Below are 18599 nucleotides of genomic sequence, written 5' to 3'. Positions count from 1 at the left end.
CAATCCTTCCTTCTGGAACAGGCCCTGTTAGCAGGAGTCGAACCAATTTCCAACCACAAAGATGATTCAGCAGGATTCCATAGTACCATAGTTGACAGTACTGAAAGACACTGAGAAATACTGTAAAGAAAAAGCAATGGATTTGCCCTCTCCCTGTCCTCTTGAAAAAGGTCATACATCCAGCAGCCCAAGTTTGTTTCTGTTCCAAACCCAGGCCTGAATACACACTGAAACAGGACCACATGCCATCTACTCATAAACATGCCAGCATATACAAAGCATACAGTTTTCACCCCCATTAAGATGTCCCACTAACAAGCAGTCAATGTTATCAGAATTTCTAATATCAGAAAGGTTCCTTCTTCCACAGTATTCTAATAAAACTGATCAAATTAATGTTCACTGCGTACTTTCTATATACTCTCTGATGTCTAACTTCTAATATTCTCAGCACTGTTTCCTCTATAAATAAGATATGAAGAAATCAGTAGAATAAGCACCTTTTGTTTCCAACACATCTGGTGTTGTACTAACAAACAAAAGATTTTCAGTGCCAGCCAGCCATGTTTAAACTTTGCTTAACTTACTTACCCTAAAATATTTCTGTTCCAAACTGTAGAAGACAGGGTTGATTATATCCAGACAAATCACCAAGTTTACTAACTTTTATTTTCTTCTTGGTTTTCCTTCCTAGCACTGTACCAAGGTTATTTACCATTTCTGAATCCCATCCACGACAATAGAGCCCCTGGGATACAAAAGTGGAAGGGAGCCATCGACTTTAACCTGCTTAACCACAAAGTCATAAGGAGTCAAAGATTTACACCTTTTTTCACTGAGCAAACACCCTGGTACACTATGTGACGGGTCATCATAACCTTTAATCACCATAAGCAAAGAGAAGTCTTGGTAATAGGCTATGACCCAGAATTAATGGACCATACACCTGCTGGACCTTTCCGTCCTTCTGCCAATTATGCATTTGACACTGCTGCCACACAAACTGAGTAGACAAGAACAGTCCTATCCACTATGCAATTCTGGATTGGTCCAGTTCAGTGTCACCTTTCTATCTTCTGTTGTTCCATTTGTTACACACTGTAGTAAGTCAAATAGTATTTTGCAAATTTAGTCTGGAGGTTTCAGGACTATACTAGAGTATACTGTATGTTACTCTTACTAATATCAGTGCTTTTCATGTAATCTCTTATGTGTGTGAATGAGAGAAGGATGAGTGAATCTGTGGAAAGATGACTGTACAAGGTTGCCACAGTGAGAGAGAAAACAAGTTCCAGTGGCTTGTAGCTATACACAGGACTTCATTTTAAGCAAAACATCAGATTTAAGGAAAACAATATTCTTTGGAAAAAGAAACTACATGTTCCAGGACAGCCCATTTGTCTTGGCCCTAAAGGTACTTTGATAAGGACAAAGATTATGACTGTTGAGCCACATAGCCAGAAAAGGGCTTGCAATTCTGAGATCTTGAAGGGGGGATCTGAAAGATTATGCAAGGATCTTGCAATTCCCATAACTTTCCAAGCCAGTCTTGAAATACAGAAAATTCTGTGCCATGTAATCAAATACTTAGCTGAGAGTATTTGGAGTCTAGCCATCTTTGGGTAAAAACTTATGCCCCCAAGGAGCTTCCACCTCATCCCACCCACACCACTATGTTATTTAGCTGGTCACTTAGTTAGACACAGAAATCATAATTAGTAACCATACTCCATCACAGTGTGCATGAATGTGTTGTTTGATTGAGAAGTCTTGAATCAAGGAAGTGTTGTGTTCAATTAACATTTAATCAGAGAAAGACCCACTGAAATCAATGTCCATGATTAACTTAGCTCCAGTAATTTCCATGGGTCTATTCTGAGTAAAGTTAGTTTAATGGAACCCAAAATAAATAAAAAGTTTTCAAAACTGGAGCCAGTGCCTTGGTCTCTGTGCACTTCTCCTCTAGTCCCAGGCTGCAATCATGACATGTTCCATTCTGGACCCAGTTGTTATCTTGCCATTGCCATCCGATAAATACATTATCTTCACTGATGTCAACCCCTGAACCCTATTGGGCAGCATTTCCAGAACCAGCACCTGGGGCAACTGACTCCTGTCTCCCAAAAGAAACCCAGGTAAGCCTATCTGTATTGTACCAGAGTACTTAGGAACAGGCACACTCAAACAAAACGGTATTCACAGAATATGACTGTTCAGGACTTTTCCTTCCTTCTGCAAACTCAGAATTGGCATAAAGGTCTGTTGTTAATGCCATGTGCCTATGGGAAAGGAGGGAAAATGAGAAAAGACAAGCACTCTGCCCTTTGCAACTCAAACTGCTGAGCAACTCACAGTATGTCCTACTTTTTATTTAGCCTTAACACAAAGTCATCTACTCTTTTAATATATTTTATATTCTTTATTCTATTAGTATGCATTATATTCTTTATACCATAGCCCATAACATACACTTTGCTTTAGGTTCTTAAAAAAATGAGAAATTTCTGAACAGTGACTGACTGAAAGCTTTGAAGTGGATGTGTATGTCATCACATAATTAATCCTATTATATTATGAGGATGTTTTAACAAAAGCCTTTCACTCATAATACTTGACTCATTGGATTTTTTTTTTAAAAAAATTAGATACAGGCGTCATTCATAGTTTAAACAAAACCTACCTTATTGAAAACTTTAAATATAAAAGGGATTGAACATGGAGATGAAATGTAGTTTGGCATGTGTAAGGACTAGGGAATATGTCTTCATCTTGCTGCCACAGATAATAACTGAGAGCATCAGAACTGTCAGTAAGTGGTAGCAAAAGGTTAGTTGTCATGAATAGACAGGATTACTTTAATACTCAGGTCACACAATGCTTCACTGCTAGTTAAATGTATTTATAGATAAGCATTCAATACATGTAATGTGCATGGTTCAATTGTTGTAATAGCCAGGCCAGCTTTGGATTGGGTAGAATAAATATGTTCCAGAAGGCATTATTATTCTCAACAAAAGTGATGCAAACACTATATAAAATGATTAATTATACAGATGAGGCATGACTTCTGATTACTAGGGCAATCCTATGCATTTTATTTATTTTAAAAGCCCCACTGTCTTCAATGGGTCTTACCTTCATCTGACTGTGCAGCCCAATGGGCACCTGCGGCCACAGGATAAGGCTGACTGAAGAGATACTGAAGTATCTGCTGGCATAGAAAATGAGCCTGTAGCTCATACTTTGCTTCCTTTTAACAAATGTTCTCACAGTATTAAAGAAGTCAGTCCAGAAGAGGGAAGACCTTAAGGGAACTTGCAAGAAAGATTTATACTCTTGCCATGTACTACAAAACTGCAGGGAACTCTACATTATACCATACAGCATGTGCAATACTGTTCTCTTAATATCACAGTTGGAGAGGTGTAGCCCCACAAATTCATGTACAGCAAAAGGCAACTACACAATCCAGTGCTGTCACTAGAGTCCCAGGTGACCTCAGTGTGCCAATTATCAACTTCATGTTATACACCAAGTAAGATTGCACCTGGACAGGTATAGCCTTACTACAGTGGTCAATGAATGGGTAGCCTTGTTATTAGACTACAGTGGTACTTCGGGTTACATACGCTTCAGGTTACATACGCTTCAGTTACATACGGTGGTTACACTCCGCTAACCCAGAAACAGTGCTTCAGGCTAAGAACTTTGCTTCAGGATAAGAACAGAAATCGGGCTCCGGCAGCAGCAGGAGGCCCCATTAGCTAAAGTGGTGCTTCAAGTTAAGAACAGTTTCAGGTTAAGAACGGACCTCCGGAACGAATTAAGTACTTAACCTGAGGTACCACTGTATTGTGATGTTCTGTAAGGTTGCCATACAATAATAATAATAATAATAATAATAATAATAATAATAATAATTATTTATTATTTATACCCTGCCCATCTGGCTGGGCCTCCCCAGCCACTCTGGGTGGCTTCCATAAAAACCAAAAATACAGTAAAATATCACACGTTAAAAACTTCCCTGAACAGGGCTGCCTTAAGATGTCTTCTGAATGTCAGGTAGTTGTTTATCGCTTTGACATCTGCTGGAAGGGCGTTCCACAGGGTGGGCGCCACTACCGAGAAGGCCCTCTGCCTGGTTCCCTGTAGCTTTGCTTCTCGCAATGAGGGAACCGCCAGAAGGCCCTCGGCGCTGGACCTCAGCGATGGGGGTGGAGACGCTCCTTCAGGTATACTGGGAAATCCTGGACATGTCCTCTTTTGGGGGCCAACATGCCCATCCACAGGGATTTTACATTTTAAAGGAAATGTCTGGGTTTGCGAGGGGGGGGCTGTTTGTTTTTGGTGTGGGCTGCACACCACAGCCACTGCCAGCCTGAGACTGTGAAAGAGGTGCATGGACACAGTGGCACCTTTTCCCCAGCTCAGGTTGGCAAAGGCTCGGACTGTCCTCTTTTCTGCTCTTCAAGATTTGGCAACCCTATGTTCTGATGAGTTTGGAAGCTGCAGTTAGCACAAAATGCAGCTGTTAGGGTGATTAGCAGAACACCCATGTTATATGTATTAAACTGGTGTCGAACATTCTTAGGCAAGGTTTTTTCACTGACATTTAAAGCCCTAAACAACTTGCCAGTACCTAGCAAACCCCCTCCCCCAGTACAGACCAAGCCATTCTTAGGAAAAGTTGCTGGTTGCTCCATGACCAATGGATTGTCACTTTATGACAACATGGAAGGGAGCCTTCTTGGCGATAGTACCCACCTTCTGGAATGCCCTCCCTCGGGCAATTCATGAGGTAAAATCAGTAACAGCTTTCCTGGACACTGATTCTTATTTTTTATTTTGTTTCATACACTGCTCAGTGTAGTCTGCAATATATAGTTTTGTTCTGTCGTTTTTAATGAAATTTTTAATTATATGTTGTTATTTCCACTTCTATTGAGTTTATGTTCTGCACTTAGAGATTTTTTATTATTTTGTATTACATTACATTAAGCAGTATAAGATTTTATGAACAAACAAACAAACAAACAAACAAACAGAAGAGGGTAATTTCTGACAACTACATGCACATGCAAATCTAGCACAAAAGCAAATATGAAGTTGTCACAAGCACTGGCTCTACATGCAAGTCTGCTGTCCTGGGCTTTATACTAGCTTAAAGTGTCTGGTACTGAACAAAACAAGGAAGGACACCTAGAGTTTTATCTAGGTTTGGAGAAGTCTGGGCCCCAAATATATTATGATAACAAGCGGCGATGCATCTGTGGACATGCTACATATATTCTTAGGTCCAATATTTGTCAAAGGATTGCTTTGATCCTTGTCCTTGTGAAATATGTCCAGCCTTCCTAATTTATATTGTTTATGTCAAATTGTGATTTCATTTGCATATGATATTTTCAAACACAGTACAGAATTGCAAATACAGTGGTACCTTGGTTTACGAACTTAATCCATTCTGGAAGTCCTTTCTTAAACCAAAGCTTTCTTAAACCAAGGCATGCTTTCCCATAGCAGCGGGGGACTCAATTTACAAATGAAACACACTCAAGAAATTGAAGTTGAGGAAGAAGAGGCTTCCTTACCCCTTTGCAGCTCTCTCAAGTATTTATTTACCAAAGCTTCCCTTTACAATTACAAGAAGCCAGAACTGCATTGATCAAAACAAAGTAATTTCAAGGACAAATATGTGGAACTGGAATGAGTAGTTTTGCTATTTATCATTGCGCAAGGTAGACTGAACAGCCTGGCATTTTGAGCCAAGTTCCAACCTGTATTTTCTCTAGTCATTAAAATCTAGTCAGACTTATTTGTTTAAATGTCCACAGAAAGCTGAGTATGTAAGAAGTCGTCGTAGAGTCAATGAAGTGAAAGCTCTTTAATTACTGTAGCTAATTCTAAGCTTGATTTTCAGAAAAGGCATCTTATCACTGACAACACACCAGTTTAGGTTAGCAGAACTTACTCTCTGTGGACTCAGCTATACAGCTGCAAATAAAACGTTTTAAAAGTGTTGTAAAGTGCAATATACAAATGTGCCACCAGATGGCGAAAGTGAGCTATGCCAAATTCAATGAATTTTTCAAAATGTTTTAAAAATAATAACAAATAATAATAATAATAATAATAATAATAATAATAATAATAATAATACTGTGTTTCTTATATGTGTGTGTAGATTCCGGATCCAGAATTGGCCTCCACAGTCACTTACGGACTCATTGTTCTTTTCTCTCTCTCTCTGTCTCTTTTTTTCTTACAAACTCATTGTTAAAACCGTGTTTATGGAAGACAATCTTACTCGGCTACGAGTGATCACCAAAGAAGAAGAAGATATTCCAAAATGTGGCCTCTGGTAATATCTGGTATAACAAAATATAAAGTTGTCATATAAAATTGGCCTGTTATGCATGTAATGCTAAATCAATTAATAAATATAAGCTTATTGTTCTAGCTGAAGCCAAAGGCCATGACAAACCATCCTAAATCCAAAATTAGCTGAAAATGAACAGTTGAGCATGTGGATACTCAAATGAAAAATTGCAGCCACTTTGCTCCTCCCTAAGTTGTCCTGCTGTCATAGTACCCAGAGCTAAGGCATGGTTTCACTTGACATTCACTTACATCCAAACCTACTCTCCTTGCTTGTTTCTCTCCAGCCAAACCATGAGCTGTAGCCATCATTTATTATTGACTCAACATTTGTGGTTTGTCTGGGGGACAAACTTTCTACCGACTATCACCTACCAATTTTTTATAATTTTAATAAAAGGACATTATTTGCAAATCACCCTTCGGGTGGGGGGGAGGGAGGAAACTACTTACAAATCATAACTGAAATTGGAATGAAAAATACAAACACAGGAAAGAGACAGAAATCAAAACGACCAAATATTTAAATACAAGGATGTATTAAGTGAAATACTTGGGATTAGTTTGCATTAACAAAGTGCCATATCAGATCTGAGGACATACACGTAAGCTTTATCTAGCAGGGAAGTAAATAATGTGAGAGGCCAAAGTGAGACAGATAGCAGTGGGTTAGAGGACTGGACTGCCCCACTGCAACCCGTTCCCCAAATAACACCTATCATAGAATTAACCCCCCCCCAGTATGGTTGGACTCAGAGTTTAATCCAAAATATTGACAAAACACTTCTATACCTAGCAGCAAGAGAATACCCCCACAAACTACTACCTCAATAATATAATGTTCTTTTTCTCCCTTTACTTGCAATAAAAAAATATTCAAGCAGCCCAAATTATATTTATATATTCTATTTATATGGGCACACACCACCTGCTCTATCTCCTATGCAATTCCTCAGATGCTTCTTTCAATGGAATGGTTGGCCTCAGCTTTTAGAGCAGAGTAGGAAAGAGCGTAATAGTGGTTAAACTAGGGCTATTGCTCTGCCATTAACCCAGTTGCAAGGACAGTATGACAGGCTTACACAAACAGGATTCCCTAGTTGGTGGTGCAACAAAAGGGGCTAAGCAAAATTCTGAAATCTTAACCGAACACCACCCATTAGCAATAGGAATGGGTTTTAACGCAGGCAAGTAGCTTTGAGATAATTACATGTCTCCTAGAGGGGTGGGGTGGAGTGAGAGGAGATGCTAAAAACATCATTATTCAGGGGAAAGCGGTGGAAAAACTGTTCAGATCTTATTTTAATATGCTGAACAAACAGTTATTGAAACAAAGTTATGTTGCACTATATACTTATCATTACAGGGTGTTTTCCCGGTACAGAAGCCTTTCCATATTCACAGCAGTGGTAATTATGTGTTAAGGCTGCTGCTGTGGGTAGGTCTTGTATCAGGCTCCATGCATTCCATACCACCCACCCATGGTAAACTGTCAGTGTAAATGGTTCTGGGATTGGTGTTGACCAGTTCTGTCCACCCAGACAGAAATAGTAAGTTACACCCACGCTTTCATCATGAGAAACAAAATGCAAAACCCTCTTTTTCATTTATAGAAGAAAGAAAGAAAGAAATCCTACAGAAAGGAATGTGAAGACAAGTGGCCATACATTCACAGTTAATTTATGCTGGATGTGATATCACCACAAGTCCTGATCCAGCACCAATATGAAATATCGTATTCTACATGCAAAGGCAGCCAGGGCAGGGAGTGCTTTTAATATCACCAATATAGATGTAAAATGCTTTTAAACAAACCAATATCACCTTAAATAAGACTCTACATGTGCAGTTGCCTCATGCAGGCATTTACACAGCCACTGGTGGCAAATGGATTTTGGTAACAGAAACAACATCACAGAAGGAGACAACACTAGGAAGTAGGTAATTGTTTTGCCGCTCATCGCTAATGTTATCAAAGGCAATAACCAACAGGGGCTTATATCACATATGGAGATGCTGGGTATAAATATATAAAGAGACATAAGCAGATGTTTGACATGAATGTTAAATGTGACACTGGCTACACAGTGGGACATAATTGAAAAACACAAAAAGACGGTGTTGTAAGACTGGAAATAGGTAAAGGTTTTTTTAAAAAGTGCACAGGAGATTTTTGCACATGTGGCATATCTTGCCATTTTGCTGCTGACAAAACCATGGTGTGCTACTATAGTGCCTGTGCTTCTAATCACAATATGCTACATGTACCCCCAGCAGCAGAAACAGAGCAGCAGTAGTCAGACCAACTGCAAAGTAGGTAAAACTTTTGCTACCATCTTCCTGCTTTGCCTTGCTATTGCTCCCCCCCGAAGGGAGAAGACAGATACTGGACCATCCCTAGAGGACATCGCCAGACCCACCCACCACCGATTTATAACAGCTGGTCTGATACCAGACTTTTGGGTGGGGTGGTTAAAAGGGGGAAAATAGTTGTTTATCTGCTAACTAGTGGGTGAGAGTATTCTTTGTTTATTATTTGAGTATTGTTAATGTTGTTTGTTATTATTGATATGGTGAGTGTGTCCCCCTGCCCAATAAATATTACATTAGACGATATGACTCCCACTGTTCTCCTTCCCTTATGATATTGTGTGTGTGTGTGTGTGTGTGTGTGTGTGTGTGTGTGTATTGATGTAAGTAACATGAAGACCTTTGGGGGATAAGCTATAATCTGTAATAAAATGATGATGATGATGATAAAGGTGCCAAGTAATACGGCAAGTAATATAGCATTCAACAACAGCAGAAAGATTTCCACAACTATGTGCCTTTTTGCAGAGCCAGAGAACGCTGCACATCCAATAGCATGACTAAACCTTTCAGCTTGTCCCCAAGGGCATATTTTCAAATGCGCAGAGTTCTTAAAAACATCCTGCAAATATGCTATATACTTCCTCATAAATGGATATTAAAATATTTAAAGCATAAAGTTCTAAGGTATTTTAAACTAGCATTCTACAAAACAAACTCTTCAGTTAAATTAAGTCCTACACAGCCTCCTTCTCCTTTCCTATGTTATGCCTTAATGACCGAAATATAGCACAAACCCAAATCTAGCAGCAGTTTCCGAAACTTTGGACTTAGGAAGCAGGCAATGGATGATTTATTCCACAACTCTGAAGAAGCCACAGATCATGCTCCTTCACACACTTCTGATATTGGGCATGGGGCAAGAACTCAAGCAGGGATGCTATGCTTTGAGACACACCATAGTTCAGTTGAGCACATATTTTCAATGCAGAAGGTAGCAGGTTAAAAATTCCTGGAACCTGCTGTTTAAAAAGAGCAGTTATCAAGCAGATGGGAAAGACTTCTGAAATTCTTGCAAGCAGAATCAAGGCAGGAAAAAACCACAAGAAGCATCTAGATACTGCTTGCACCTCCAAGCCTTCTCCCAAATTCTGCACGTCACGGGGAAGAAAAACTCCACCCATTCTCTCTTGAAGGTAGTGGTGGGCTTGGTAGACACTGGGAGTTTAACATTGCACCAGGGATTGAAGAGCTTGTAGTTCAACCTCATTGTGCCCAAGTGAAAATGATGGGGTCAGTATCACTTGCCCGAAGGAGAGCTACCATCTTCTTTGGAGTACTTCACTGGGACTACGATGTCACAGTAATTGTTTTATTTATACACATTGCCCTCAGATACATTGTACTCAAACAACAGACAATTTAGATACAATGACTGAACAGTCGTAATAGATAAAAATGAACACACACTACAATAGAGTTGCCTAACCTGTGACTATACTCAGGGGCGTATGAAGAGGGGTGCGGTCCACCCTGGGTGTCACCCTGACGGGGGTGACAAAAGGGTGGGCTGCACTCCTCACCGCGAGGCCTGCAGCGTGCACGAGCCACGCATCTTGGCACCTGCAGGCTCCACACTGTCCGCCCGCTGCCTCCCCCCAGCTGTAGGGTGGCTGAGGCCCCGCTGCGTGCCTGTCCCTGTAGGGACGGGGTGTGCAGCATCCATAGGGAAGGCACGGGACGTGCTGCGTCCATAGGGGATGGGTCGCGCTCTGGAGCCCATAGGGACGGGAATCCTCATACCGTTTTGTCCCTGTGGGCACCATGCCCCCTGCCCCTATGGGTGGTTTGCATCGCGCCAGGTACCTGAGAGTCTTCAAAGGAACTTGAATGTAAGCAATATCTAAAGCAACACTCTGATTTCTGCAAAATATTCCTGTTCTTTTGGTCTTTACATGCAATCCTATCTAATGACAGGGTGAGGATTCCGCTAATTGTAATAAATAATATGCCTTGCCATTTTAAAGCATTTATAATGCATAATGCTTCAAAATGGGCAATGCCCTTCACATACAGTATTTTTGTGTAATCTTTGCAACTGCTGTGGAAGACCATTTTTTCCTGAAAACTATGTTAGAAACAAAAAGAAACATGGCATGGAGAATTGAGCATCCTCAAACTGATGGTAGGAATCTGATTGGCTTGTGCCAGGCAAATGCTCTGTGGTGAAACCCTCCTTGCCAGATCCATGTGTGACCAGGGCTTTTTGAGTGCTGGAACTGAGTTTCAGCACCTCTCAGGTGGGCGCCATTGCTGTTATGAGAGAACATGGGAAACGTTCATGGTGAGTTCCGGCACCTCTTTTTTTAGAAAAATAGCACTAGGTGTAACTGGCAGCAAGTAGTCAGCAGCAGTGCTGCAATCAGTGAAACTGGAGAGGCCATTTTTAATCTCCTGCAATGCTCCTGAGGTAGCATCACTTCTTGACACTGTGGGCAGTTTAGAATGGTGGCTTCAAGCCACTCAGCATGAGGTGCCTAGAGCAAAGCACTGTTGTAAGTTTGGACTTGATATCCCGCCTTTCACTCCCTTTAAGGAGTCTCAAAGCGGCTAACATTCTCCTTTCCCTTCCTCCCCCACAACAAACACTCTGTGAGGTGAGTGGGGCTGAGAGACTTCAAAGAAGTGTGACTGGCCCAAAGTCACCCAGCAGCTGCATGTGGAGGAGCAGAGACGCGAACCCGGTTCCCCAGATTATGAGACTACCGCTCTTAACCATAGGCCAATGTCTGGCCTAGCTCTTAGACAGAAGATATTCAGGTAATCTGGGTTCATAAATTTTAATGGCTGCAGAAATCAGTTCAATTTGAAGTGTAATCTCTTGAGTTGCATCATCATAACTATCCATCTATATTCAAAGGGTGGGGACAGAGAAAAATTATACACAAACTGTTCCTTTACTCAGAATTATATGCATTCTCACTCTTTTGAAATAGTTTCAATATTAAGTACTTCTTTAAATATATTTGAAGCTTCTCATACAAATAGTGCCAGCGTAGCATTCTGTGCAGCATGAAAAGCTTAGGCTGTAATATTTCAGCCACTTATCTGGGAGTAAACCTCAGTGAGATCAATGTGGCTTACTTCTGAGTAGAGATGTATAGGTTTGCACTATTATTTCACCTTCAAACAACAAAGAGCTTGTACAGTGGTACCTCAGGTTATCTTGCTAGCTTGCAGTTTAGTATACAGTGGTAACTCGGGTTAAGTACTTAATTCGTTCTGGAGGTCAGTTCTTAACCTGAAACTGTTCTTAACCTGAAGCACCACTTTAGCTAATGGGGCCGCCCACTGCCGCCACACCTCCAGAGCATGATTTCTGTTCTCATCCTGAATCAAAGTTCTTAACCTGAGGTACCATTTCTGGGTTAGTGGAGTCTAACCTGAAGTGTTTGTCATCCGAGGTACCACTGTACAGTATTTCTTCTTCATAGTGAGCATATGGAAACCACACCAAATTCACTTCAAGTTATGTTTGACAGAAGATTAAATTCTCATTTCACTGAAGAATGCTATGAACATCATTCGCTTCAGTACAAATACCCAAAGCACAAGAGCAATAAGTGTTAGTCCCGATAACAAAATCCTGGTTTTAAAAAAGATCAGCCCCTAACTTGTGCCTCAAGGCATAACGAATTAGGATTACACTTTGTCACAAGTCTTTTGCCAAAAATCTTCTAATCTTTTTTGTAGATTGGGGGAAGAGCACTCCCTGTGACCCTTCAGGTGTTGCTAGGCTCCACCTATCTGCTTCAGTCAGCATGGCCAATGATCAGGAATAATGGGAGTTCTACTGCAACATCTGGGGATCCACAGATTGGCTGTCCTTGCTGTAGAGCAACTAGCACAGCTCTTACGCATATAGTAACAAGAGCTAGGCTGAAAACCATTAAAAAACATCAGTACAACAGATATAAAAAGTACAAAGCAGTGGACACTAGATACTTTTTTGAAAGTCAAAGTACCCAATCAAAACTCTTGAGTATGGAGGTTGGACTAAATGACCCTCAGGGTCCCTTCCAACTCTACAGTTTTATGAACTCTTGTCAATTTTGGAACTCTCGCTTTCTCATTTTAACACTCTTAAATTCAGTTCTCCACGTTTTCACAGCAAATTGAGAATTTTTTCATTTTTAAAAAATCATGAAAATTCATCAGCAGATTTCTCCTAATATACACATTTTGTATGCAGTTTTGAGTAAGATATACATTTTCTGCAATCAATGTTCCCTAATTTAATGCATTTTTGTAGGTTATTTTCTCCCTGCATATGTATTTTGTATGTACAGTATTACTTGGCTGGGGAAACCACATTACAAAATTCAGAGATGTGTGAATTTGAAAGTATGGCATTGTTTCAGTTCTCACATTCTTTGGAAATTGAGAACCTACCTACAGATTTGGCAGGCTCACTTTAAATGTGAACTGTATCAATTTTTCCTCCCATCCCTACTCCTGAGTAAGCTTAGCAGTCATGGGAAAAGAGGACAGAGTTATTAAAGAATTACTAAAGAACTGGAAGCAGGGTGTAGGAATAAATGGGCTGTTCTCAAACATCACGGTAGTATGCAAAGAGTGGTGTTATCCAAGGATCATTTTGAGAACTGTGCTTTTTAACTTGTTCATAGATGAGCAGAAGTTAGGGAGATGTTGACCCAGAGTGCAACGGCTGTGAAAAAAGGTGAATTCAGTGCTAGAGATAATTAGCAAAGGGATTAAAAATAAAACTGGCAATATAATAATGCCATTGTACAGCCTGACTACACTTGGAATGCTGTGCTCAGTTCTGATCACCGCATATAAAAAGAGATATACTGCTGGAAAAGGTGCAGAAGGCAATCATTTTAACAAAGGGGTGGAGTAAAAGGTTACAATGTTTAGGGGTTTTGAGTTTGTGTGGGGGTGAAATCTGATGGAGGGCAAGCACATGATAAGAACTGAATAAGATTGTGCATTGGTACGAAGAAAGTGGATGGAGATAAGTTTTTTTCTCTCACTCACTGATAATTTGAGAAACTGGGATCATCCAGTGAAGCTGAATGAGTGAAGATTCAGGACAGACAAAACAAAGTACTTCTTCACGCAGTGCATAGTTAAACTCTGGAATTCACTGTCACAAGATGTAGCAATGTCCACCAACTTGGACAGCTTTAACAGGGAATGAAACAAATTCATGTATGATAAGACTCTTAATTGGCTACTACTTGTGATGAGTATATTATATCCGATGTAAGAGGCAAGTTTGCCTCAGAATATCAGTTACTGCAGTTCACAAGGAACAGAGTACCGCTGTGTTCATGTCCTTCTTGTGTGCTCCCACAGGTACCTGGTTGGCCACTGTAAAAACAGGATACTGGACTATATTATCCTTTGGTCTGATTCAGCATGACTCTTCTGCTCCTGTGACCCTGTGTAGGTTGCATGGGAGGATTGAGAAGGGATACATATTATGCAGCTGGTGCAGAGATTTCTCCAAGTACAGCCAATGAGCTAGTTTGAATTATACATAGGGGAGGAGAATGCTATGATATAAGCCATCAAGATGCAAACCATCAATGTTGTACGATCCAAAGTAATTCCATATCAAAAATGTAATTTAATATGTTATTGAAATTATAATTTGCATGTTGATTATTGTAAAAAAAGTTCTTTCCCAGTCTTTATAAAAAGTATTTCTGAATTAGTGACAAAGTTTGATACTGGTCAACCAGAAACAGCAACCAGAAACAAGACTTCAACATTTACTTAGAATAAAAGGAAGGAGGAACACTTAACTTGTTTTGCACCATTAACATCAGGAAAAAAATGAAATGTTTATTGGCCTGGCTGAGGAAACCCAGCCAGATGAGTGGGAGTATAAATAATAATAATAATAATAATAATAATAATAATAATAATAATAATAATAAAAAACAAATGCAAATACAGGCATTCAGCATGCACACACACAAGCCACCTTGTTTGTTTTTACCTTCCTACATTTGGGTCTCTTGTTACACAGTCTCATCAGAAGTTCTTCCTAAGCTCATCAATTCAAAGACATTGGAATTAGCATGGAGTAGCAAACCAATATCCAATGAAAGGATACTGTACTATTCTCAATTCAATAGTCTGTCATACATCTGCTTCTTCGGTACACTTCCTATACTATGAGATGTTCATCCAAGTCATAAAAAAGAAAAATGTAGAAAACCCACATAGAATCAAACTCTCCTAAAGACCACAGATATATATCATGTGATTTAAAAGAAGAAGCAAAACTGAGCTCTTTAAAACAGTGTCACAGCTAAACAATTTTTTTTAATCTCTCAGAATTCAAGTACTTTGTGCTAACATGGAGGTAAAGCTATCCTGGCTGGACAAAACATGGGAGAATGAGTCCTTTTTCTCCCATTTCTATATTGGTTTATTACTATAACCTTCAGGGAGAAAGGAACATTTCCCATGATCATACTGACATGTAAATGAAGGTGAAAGAGAAAAACAAGCCAGTTTTCAAAGAGAGAACAACATAAGATCAGAGATTCTAAAGCAATGAGCCCCATCTCTCCATTTGGTAATTCATCTTATCCTAATTAGCTTTGAGTGGGAGAAAACACAGTAGAGGTAGAAAAGCTGCTTAGGGCATATGAAAATTCAGAAGCATCACTGACACTAGGATTTACCACCAAGAGTGGCTAGTATATTAAAGCACTTAAGACCTTCCCCCACCCCAAAGACACACAGCTGTCCATAAGTGCAGATAGCACCTCAAATTCAGTTCTATTCCAAGCCATTTTAAACAAATCAAACACTGTGTCTGATTAAATATCCAGATGCAAGCAAAATCACTGTTCAGTCACTTTGATGTTTCAAGCCAATGGTCATTGCGAAGTGCCACTTTGGATCTCAAGCAATGCTATGTAAAAACACACTAAAATTCAGCATTAGCTTCTACAGGGTGCAGCAGCCAATCTCTTTATTTAAAACACACACACTATTTTTGCTAAGTTCTGTTGTGTATGAGACTTCAATATCCTTCAGTAGTTCTTTTTATAGGAAGCATTTAAGATGAGATCAAAGTAATTTCTGCCTACATTAATATTTGGATGAATAAACAACCTACCACGGCAACATGCATATCCCTGTAAGCATCAACTTACTTGGGTTCTTGTGCTGTAGATTTATGTGCTTAGATCTAAATCCAGCAAATACATGTGTTTCAAAATACATTACCCAGTGGCTTAAAAAGATGTTTGCAGCAGACACCACAATTTGCATAACCTACTCTGCTCACAAAATTCTGTTTAAATCTGTGAGGAATATGCTCACTTAGGATGGAGAGAGTCTGCTAACAGGAAACAGAGTTGATTTAAATCATATTTGTCCAGTAACTATTAAAAGGTGAAAACAAACACTATAAGTTTGGGAGGGTGCAGGTGGCAGACAAAAAGACAAATCTATCAATATCAGACATGCTTTGCATATCATATTTAACAACACTGACTACCTTACTGGGTTGTTGTAAGGATTCCAACCAAGTCATGTATGTGAAGCATATAAACATGAGCTACTTAATAATTAAAGTATGCTTACATTTCATAATTAAAAAGTCTTCAGATGTGCAACTCTTACAGCGACCCTGAAAGGCAGCATTATCAACATCTTCATATGAGGTTGAGAAAGAATGGCTTGCCGAACAACACCTAGTGACTTCATGGCAGAGGAAAGCTGTAACTGAGGACTTCCCTATTCATAGCTCAGTCTCTTACACGCCAGGCTATCCAGCTTGCCATTTAAATTTACACTCCTTATAGTACCAATCTGAAGAGGCATATAATTGAATTAAGTCCACAAACAAATCAATTTTGCTTCAGATTGATCACTTACGCAGTAAACAGAGAACCACCTCTGTTCCCTAGATGCTTCCGTAATCACTAGAGATTGCACATAGAGAGAGATGAAGGAAACTGCTCAGGTAAGACACCTTTGTTTGCACAAATGTGCCACGCAGGTTAACTAATCCCCGAAACGCATCCACGCCAAGTGGACTTGAATGGGAGTTTGGAACATAAGATTTAGAGAATCATAGACTTCTACTACAGATTAAGTTGCCCCTTGCCACCATCCCAGCTGCTTGTCAGTCATAACTGGAAGGACTGGGAAGGGGGATCATAGCATCAGAGGTATGGCTGAATCCAACCACCACCCACACAAGGTTTTTCCAATGCTTATGAAAGAAGCGGAGGATTCTAATCAGTATTAGCAATAGCAAGTCTACAACTCAGAAGTGATGGTTTTTCTAGACTATTTTACACAGGGGTGCATTAGTCGTGCAGAGAGCTGGAAACATGCATGGACACTGAGGGCAAACACATAAGGAAATGAAATGTTGCTTCTGCCAAAATATGAAGAGCACATATTGGATCTGCTTTGCTTTGGAAGCCAATGAGCTCTCGGTAGGAAAGGCAACCTAGACAGATACGCTTGAACTCCAGCAGTGTCTCTGGAACAAAGCCCTGAGATTGCTCCAACTAGAAGAAGTGGCTCTTCAAGATCTCAGCCAGAAGCCTGACGCCGGCCTAAAGAAGACAACTTTCAGCAACACACCCTCCCCGCTCCGCAAGAAAGAGCACACCGAAGAAGCCGACGCATTTGCCACACAAACCGCCGCTTTCCCTGAGGAAATTGCAGCCCCTCCAAATTTAAAATATATTGGGCTACGTCGAGCACACACACAGGAGATGCATCTCGACGGACTTCTAACTCTGTCCGAGGGCTCAAGAGAAAAGGCGAAGAATCCATGTGGCCGGGGTGGGGGGGGGGGGAGAAGCGGGGAAGGGGCTTATTATGGGGCGGAGGGGGGAGAGAGAAACGTCCAAAGAAGGCAGCTCTAGCCGCGTCCGCCTCACGCGAGGACCCTCTTTTCCGACAGGGCATGGAAAGGGCGACTCCCTCTCGCGCCTCCGTCTCGACTCCGTGGCCGCCGCCGCCTCTGGCACGGTCGCTCTCGCTCGCCCCGAGTGACTCTTGCCAGAAACTTTGGCAGCCGAAGACGAGCGCGAGAAGGCGAGCGCGGCGAGCGCCCCGCGGCTCCCCGAGAAAGACTCTGAGGGAAACTCTTACCTGGCTGACGCGGGACGCGCCGCGCGCTGGCTGGCTGGCTGGCTGAGTCGCTCGCAGGTGAAGCGACGCTCCCCACAGAAGCGGCGGAGTCCAGGCAGGCACTATATCCCCCTTCGGCCAGGCGGCGCCAACGACGAGGCGCTCCTTCTCGGCTTGCACCTGTGCGCCAGGCAAGGCAAATGCTCCCTGGCGCTTTCTCCGTCTCCCTGTTCCTCTTTCTCCCGAGCGGCGGCGAGCTAGAAACCCCGCCGCTCCCCCTTCCTTCCTCCTCCTCCTCCTCTCGCCTTCCCCCCAGACTCTCTCCCCGTCACGTCTCCACACAGCCCCGGCAGCCGTAGGGCGACTCCCGCCTTCGCGCTCTGCCTAGTGCCGGAATGTCCGAGCCGCCGCCGGAGCAGCATCCACCTAGCGCTCCCCCGCCCCCTCCACTCGCACGCCAAGAGCGGGCAGCTCCCGAGCGCGCCACTCATTGGTCCTCCCGCCGCTGACCTCACCGCAGCCGCTCACGCCCACCTAGTGGATTTCCTAGGCAGCCTTTATTATAGGGGCGCCCGCCTACCAGCCCGCCCGCGCTGCCCAGCGAAGCCCGGGCAGCGGGGCTCTCGGCACCAAGCTAGGGTGATTCATTGACTGCACCACAAGTGCAGTAGCCTCTTGGCCTCCTGGCCAGTGTCCTGTTTTGGGGCGGGGCCCGGATGAGATGCACGGCGGTGGAAATCTATTAAAAGAGATTAAAGGGAGAC

General features: G+C 41.6%; 1 protein-coding gene across 2 annotated transcripts in view; it reads right to left on the bottom strand.

The window, feature by feature from the left end:
- Positions 1–18315, bottom strand: part of CHRM3 (cholinergic receptor muscarinic 3) — a 239663-nt gene extending 221348 nt beyond the window's left edge. Inside the window, exon 1 of one of the 2 annotated variants that reach the window (XM_083732486.1) lies at positions 17857–18315. The gene's annotated coding sequence lies outside the window, so the exon portion shown is untranslated. The remainder of the gene's footprint in view (positions 1–17856) is intronic. The other variant, XM_083732487.1, reaches the window with a different exon arrangement.
- Between the last annotated feature and the right edge of the window lie 284 nt (positions 18316–18599).

Source organism: Podarcis gaigeae (assembly GCF_964106915.1).
Source record: "Podarcis gaigeae genome assembly, chromosome: 3".
In the NCBI taxonomy this organism is placed as follows: Eukaryota; Metazoa; Chordata; class Lepidosauria; order Squamata; family Lacertidae; genus Podarcis; species Podarcis gaigeae.
Note: the sequence above shows the minus strand (reverse complement) of the source record. Positions and strands in the feature narration are given on the sequence as shown.